Source organism: Herpailurus yagouaroundi, unplaced genomic scaffold (assembly GCF_014898765.1).
Source record: "Herpailurus yagouaroundi ecotype Mexico unplaced genomic scaffold, PumYag 210, whole genome shotgun sequence".
Classification (NCBI taxonomy): domain Eukaryota; kingdom Metazoa; phylum Chordata; class Mammalia; order Carnivora; family Felidae; genus Herpailurus; species Herpailurus yagouaroundi.
The window spans coordinates 28,598,633-28,605,863 of NW_024412441.1; the positions used below are offsets into that span (position 1 = coordinate 28,598,633).

Here is a 7,231-nt window from a genome sequence, read left to right on the forward strand (position 1 = left end):
AAGCTCCCATTGCCCAGGCACGCCTGTGTACTTCATGGTGTACTTTGTACTTCATGGTCTCCATGCTCCTATAGCACCACAGACCCTGTCTCTCTGAGGGTCAGCTGGTTGCTACTCTGAGGCTTTTAGATTTAAAGATGGGAGCAGAGCCATGGTCAGAGTGAGGCCCACGCCTGTAGTCAGAGTGAGGCCCATGTCCTCAACAGATGGCCAGCATTGGCCTCCACCATCACTTGACTCCCCTTTGGGTGCTCAGATGTAATTTTTGTTTCCTTGTGGTTATTTAAGTCTGGATGTGCAGACCCTGAGAGTCTGACTAGGTAACTTGTACACAGTCCTTCCTATGTGAATCGGTCATTTTCCTTTCCAAGTGTCAACTGGAAGTTAAAAGTAAATTAATTTTTATTTTCTTTGGACAAGCCACACTTCTAACCTGACTTGTTATTATAGGGAATTGGGCTTTGAAGAAGACAAATTTAAGAGTATCTATAAATTATCTTCATGTTTTTTCTTTTTTCATGTTTGCTTTTTATCCCTTGAACTGAGACCAGAATCATTAAGATTTTCTTAAGAAGTTGGCTGCAATAAATATCCTAATAATTACAACTCAGGAAATTCATCATAAATCATTGTTTTTGCTGTATTTCCTTGGCCTTCAGATTTTCCAGCTGAAATTGCCTCAAGGGACCCTTAACATCTTTTATGGAGTTTGTAAACTCCCTGAGGTTGAAGAGTCTTGGACTTGGAATCTAGAACACCTAACATAATACTGGGCATTACTTACTGGGCTCAGGAAATCTTTTGAAGGAACAAAAAATATCTTCCTATAATGTAAGTTGCTGATTCACAAAGTGGCTTCTTCACCAAAAGTGTGTTGAAGCAGTTTTGAAATCAGGACACCTAGGTTCAAATCCATTTTCTACCTCTGGCTGGGATAACACCGAGCCAGCTACTTTACTTCTTTGAGCTTCTGTTTCCTCATCTGTAAAGTGAGATGGTGCCTACTTTGCAGGGTGGTTGTGAGGGGGAGTAGACCAAAGAATAACATGGCTAGTTGGGTGGGTGGTATATATAGATGTCCCACATCCATGGTGCCCTCCTCTCTTCCTTCCCCATCAGCCTGCAAGGGTCTCACCCGACATTGTACAGCATAACGTGACAGTTGGCATTACTTTGACTTGTCTTAAAGCTGGATGCTTTCACATAGATGACCAGGGAGGCAGTGAGGATGTGAGAGTGGAGGTGATATATAAACCTGGAATCGCCTCTGGGGTGTTCCGGGGTGAGCTGTGAACATTCACTGGGGGCTCTGGTCTTCAACTTTGCATTGTGGTGATGAGCAGTGCTGGGAGGCCTGTTCCATGTGATGAATGTGTGTGACAAGTGCTTGAGGGAGAGGACATTGGTGTCAGGTCGATGTCCCAATCCTCCCTGACTTCTGGCTCCAGGGGAACACTGCCACAAGACTGTGAGTGAGGAAGGGTGCTCAGTGGGAGAGGAGGACCTGCATTACAGGGAGTTGGTTAACGTCTTTCTAGTTAGACTCCCACTGTTTAAGATAATGTGACACATTACCTGGAATCACAACTGCATTCAACAGTAGTACTGCTTTAATTTTTCATTTTCTCATATTTAGTGATGGGGGTCTCAAATATGAGTGTATGGATATTTTCCAGAGACATAGACTTAAATTTGGGTTTGCAGGGGCTGAGTGAGCAGTGAGACAGAGATCAGAATGAGGTCACACCCACAAACCGGTGCACCCAGGTTTAAGTGTGGAGGTTGTTCCTTTCAATTCCAGTAGCCAATGGTGTGCTAAAGATGGCTTTGGAGAGCTTCAGAAGCTCTCTCCCACAGAAGCTCCACAGCCCCCTCCCCGTACCCTCCATTAGTCTCCAAATAAGTGTACTTGCTAGGTAACACCAACGACCTTGCAGGGCAGACTGAGCTCCCAGATGACCTCTGTAGCTTACCACCCACCATGTCACCGCCCTGTCCCTTCCCACAGGGACACTTCTGGGGGTGTCAGTGTTAGGAATGGTTCTGTGCAGAACCAGCCTCTTCCCGATTAGACAGGTGCAGGATAGTCATGCTTCAGGGTTGCCTGTCCTGGTCCAGGTGTGCCCGGCAACCTCTTCCCTTTGTAAACTTGTGCACGAGTGTGCTGGCTCATCCATTCTGACAGACTGGCTGTTTAGACAGTGCTTCCTCCAAGCTGCCCTTCTTGGTGTGCTCTTATTTTTCATATTAGCAAACTGAGCTTTTCATTATTCCTTGTAGGTATTGAAAATGTTTTTAATTGTGAAATATAGCATGGAACAAAAGAACATCTAAACATTATGCTAAGTGAAAAGCAACCAGTTGCAGAAGACTATATTATATTATCCTGTTTGTATGAAGTATCTAGATTAGGGACAGAAAGTAAACTACTGGTTTCTTAGGGCTTGGGATGAGGGTTGGGAAGTTACAGGGTATAGGGGTTCTTTTTGAGATGATGAAAAATGTTCTAAAATCGCCTGTGGTGATGGTGATGCATATCTGTGACTGTATCAGAAACCATCAAATCACCTGATGGATGGTTTATGTCTATATGTCATATATCATATGTGTCAAAAATGAAGGCAAAATAAAGATATTTTATGATAAATGAAAAAACGTGCACAACTTCTCAGATGATACTAAAATGAACACTCATGTACTCAGCAACCAGAACCAAGTGGAGTATCCTACAACCCAGAGGTCTCATTTCGCCCCTTCTGCCCCAGAGGTAACCACTGTCCTAAATGGTGTTAATGACAATGTGTGTTTGCATCCATCCCTCAACTAGGTATAGTTTAATTTTACCTATTGGTTAATTTTGTACATATGGATTCATATGGTACCTATTTTGTGACTTCTTTTAAGCACTGTGGTTTAGATATATGTTGCCATAGATTTTTCCTATTCGCTGCTACATACAATTCCATTGTATGAAGAATACAATTCATGCACCCATTCTACCATTGATGGCATTTGAGTTGTTGGGTGCCATTATGGCCAGTACTGACATAAACATACTTATATTTACCTCCTAATGCACACATGCAAGGATTTCTGTAGAAATATCCCTAGTAGCAGAATTGCTAGGCTATAGAGTCCATGCATTTTTATCAATGATAGATAATACCAAATAATTTTTTGTCAAGAAAATTGTGCCAACCTATGTTCCCAGAAGCCAGAGGTGACAGTTACTGGTGTTCCATGTTTTCAACAACACTTGGTATTCTCAGGTTATTAATTTTTGCCAGTCTAGTGGGTATGAAACGGTATTTCAGTGTGTGCATTTTCCTGATGATCAGTGAGAGTGAACATCTTTTGTATATGTCTTCCCATATTAGTTAGCGTTTACTGCATAACAAACACCCCCAGAGTGTAGAAGCTTAAAATAACATCCATTTCATTTAGCTGACAATCCCGTGTGTTGGTTGAGATTACCAGCATAGCGGGAATGTCTGGGGACTCTCCATGTGGTTTCTTATCCTGCAGAAGGCTGAGTTGGGCTTTTCATGTGGTGAATGATAGGTTCTAACAAACTGCAAGAGAGGGCAGATGCCATTGTGCATTTTTTAAACATCTGATTGCATTATAGTGTTGCTGTCTCATTGGCCAAAGCAAGCCACCAAGGCTAAGTTCAGTTTGGAAGAGAATTTTCCAAGGGCCTGGATCCAGGGAGACATGAATCCTGTTGGAGGACATTATTACACAACCCACCATAGTACCTACTTCCTGTATTTCTTTAGGATGTTGGTCTTTTATATTGCTAGTAGGAGTTCTTTATATAGTCTGGATACTAATTCTTTGATAGTTATCTGTGCTAATTTTGGATCAATAGAAATTCCTTTAATAAACAAGATCAACAAAATAATAAGAATGGCATGTTTTCTGGGCTAAATTTGGAAAACATTACAGTGTAAGGTAAATACAGAAAGGTTATTTATCTCAAAGGAGGAACTAGAATCAAACTCCTAAAACTTAGTAATTTAACTTCTGTATCTGTTATAACTTAGTAATCAGCTATTTTAAAAAGCTGCCTACATGGAGATTTAGGATTTTTAGGAATATTAAAGACCCGGGGGGAAATTAGTATTGGTTAGGTAGGACAAAAACTCAAATCAGTTACTTGTAATAAACTTAAATAAGTGCAACTCTTTTTGAAATTCTCTTTTTAGATTCTCTATATTAACCTTGTGTATTTAGTAATATACATATTGTACTCTACATAACTTGGTTTTCTTCCTAAAATTATCTTTTAAGACAATTTGATATTTTACTCAGAAAAGTACAAAGTTTCTAAATATTTTGAAAAAATACATTGATGTATAAAAGGATGGATATTAAGATTTTAGACTTTGAGGGGCTCCTGGGTGGCTCAGTCGGTCAAGTGTCTGACTCTTGATTTTGGCTTAGGTCATGATCACATGATCTCATGGCTTGAGCCCCATTTCGGGGCTATCAGTGGAGAGCCTGCTCGGGATTCTCTTTCTCTTTCTCTGCCCCTCCCTTGCTCGCTTGAGCTCTCTCTCTCAAAAATAAATAAACTTAAAAAATATTCTAGACTTTGAGTTCTCTTCCCCATGTTTGCTTATTTAAAGCAAAAATACTCCCCAAACGCAAGATACCCCAAACACAAGATAAATATTTCACCATTATAACAAAAAAGACTGTTTGGGCTTAATCTAGAACTTTTACAGGGTCCAACAGAACCAGAGTTTATTTTTTCAGAGGAGTAGATAAGTGCAAACTCTCCAAATTTATTGAATTTGATGTTTATGAATGAAATGATTTCCTCATCCCCACAAGTGCTTTGTCTTCTTGAAAGGCTTCAGTTTTATCTTTTTTAGAGATGCCTCACTGTCCCAGTTTGCCTGGACCTGAGGAGTTTCCTGGGACACGGGTGCTAAACCCTGGGAACATACCAGGCAAGTTGGAGGCTAGTTGGTCACCCTCTTCTTCACAAATTTCAGAAAGTAAAATTCATTGGTTTGGATTCATGCCCACATCTCTAGCCTTTAAATGTGCTTAACTTGCTTAATTTCCTTCTTTGATTATTTTTTTTTGCCCCCTAACACAAATCGTTCCTGCTGGAGGTGGAAATATTCAGAAAGCAGGGCCCCGGGACTGGCTGTGTGGAGTTGGCCTCTGGAGGGTGTGTGTTGCTCCAAAATGGGCTGGTGAGGGCTTTCCTTGTTGCCCAACGCTGACAGTTCCTAATGCTGCTCATTTTGTCACATAGGCAGCTTAGTCGCATTGCCTACGTTCATGGTTTTCATGTTACAGCCACGATTTTAAAGCAGCATATTCTGATTTTTCTCACTTAATTTAGTAGTCTCTTGGTTTAGATTGCACTTGGGGCTGTGCTTAGAGTTTTGATAAAACTTAGTTGTATATGTGTCATTTTGGAAAGGACTGTTTGGAAAATAGGACATAGAGCAGGTGGTTATAAAACCACCAGGTCAAATGGAGATCATGATTTCTCTTTTATTTAGAGGCAAATGTTGCTATTAGGTTGGCATATAAAGATATATAATACATAATTTAAGGAAATATTCAGGGAGTAGAGACTAGGGAATACATATATGAGCATTTTTTCTTACGATGCATTTTCTTCATTCTAAAACTATTATATTGTTTAATTTCTGTCTTAACAGTTCCTAGATCTGCCCTATGATGTTGTGCAGCTTGTGCACTGCACAACTTGGAGTGGGGGGGCAACTGTTCACATTCCAGTTATCCTAGATTTGTCTTGAGAAAGGGATGCCTTTTCTGACTTGCATAAGAATGCTCCTGGGCAAATGGAAGCCAGCATGACTGCCTCCCTGACCCTCCCAACAAAGGTACTTTACAGAACACACGAAGGAAATAAAATTTTTCTTCTGCTTACATTTTATAGCCTTCCCTACCCTCACTGTAGTACCTCATATCTCTGACCTGAGACAGTTGATCTGTTTTCTAGTTTTAACACATAGCAGCATAATGGTATAGAGCACAGAGCCAGGGGCCAGTGCTGCGGTGTTCTACCTGCACAATCCAGGGGAAGTTACTTGCCCTCTCTGTGCCTTACTTTCCTCATCTATACAGTGTGGGTGGTTCCTTCCTCAGTAGGCCAGTGGGTGGGTTAAATGAATGAATAGGGTAAAGCACTCACAACTGTGCATGACATGTTATATGTAAATGCCACAGCCTTGTTCAGCTTTGCCTCTGACATTGGTCTAATGCACACCTGTGTTTAGCAAGACTGAATCTTTTTTTTTAAGCCAATACATTTTTATTTAAGGAATTTTATGTGTGATTCCTTCTATAGCCAATCACCATAGTTCCTCAAAGTCAGAATGATACTCTTCAATACGGCCCTTTTAAAAGGAACTTTTTTTGTTCAATCCATAGTTCACTGTCAGTCCAGAGATCTTCAGTTTGGCTTCTTTGATCTCCAGTTGAATATGGACATACTTCAAAAATTCCCCATAGCTAATCTTTGGGATCTAGTTTCTTTATGTTAGGACCCTAGAAGTCAAATTGTAAGAAGTGCACTGATTGTGCACTGATCTAGAATTGTTAGTCCTCGTTTCTAATATTAAAAAGTCTTGTTGCTTCCCCTACATGGCTTGAGCCCAGCAGATGCTGTTATGGGTCTCACTGTCACCACAGCAATAAACTTGCTGTGATGGTAGCAAAATGTGTGTCTCAGTGTAGCCGCGTTAACAATCTCTGGACACCATGAATGACAGTGCCCATTTCCATCTAGAATGAGGCTTTAGCAAGACTGCACCTTAAACTCTGGTTAATAGGTAAGGGCACAGGTAGAGAAGTCATGACCTATTCCTTGACCCCATGAGAAGAAGGCCAGGTCAATAATCATTGTCTTTGTCTCTTTTCTTCTGGGATTTGCTTCTCCCTGTCTCAGCAGCCCCCGCCCCCCCGCCCCCCAGTGTGTGATTGTCTATTTATGTGCTGCTTCTCCTGTGAGATGGAGCATCTTCTATGATGGAAGCTTAGATTTCCAGGACTTTGCCAGGTACATGGCAGGGGTTCAGGGACATTCAGCTTCAGCGAATGGATTGGGTCTCCTCTGGGATTTGGGAGGCACTGCCTCTCCAGGGCAGTATTTTCTCTCTGTGTCATAATTCTCGTGGTCAGGCCCAGCCAGGCGTCACTCACCAAATACCCCATTCTGGTCTCAAAATCCAGAAAAGTA

General features: G+C 41.3%; 1 non-coding gene across 1 annotated transcript; it reads right to left on the reverse strand.

The window, feature by feature from the left end:
- Window positions 1–6,655: 6,655 nt before the first annotated feature.
- Window positions 6,656–6,790, reverse strand: LOC121016517 (small nucleolar RNA SNORA1). The gene has a single exon (XR_005784330.1). It is a non-coding gene; the product is annotated as a small nucleolar RNA SNORA1 (small nucleolar RNA).
- Between the last annotated feature and the right edge of the window lie 441 nt (window positions 6,791–7,231).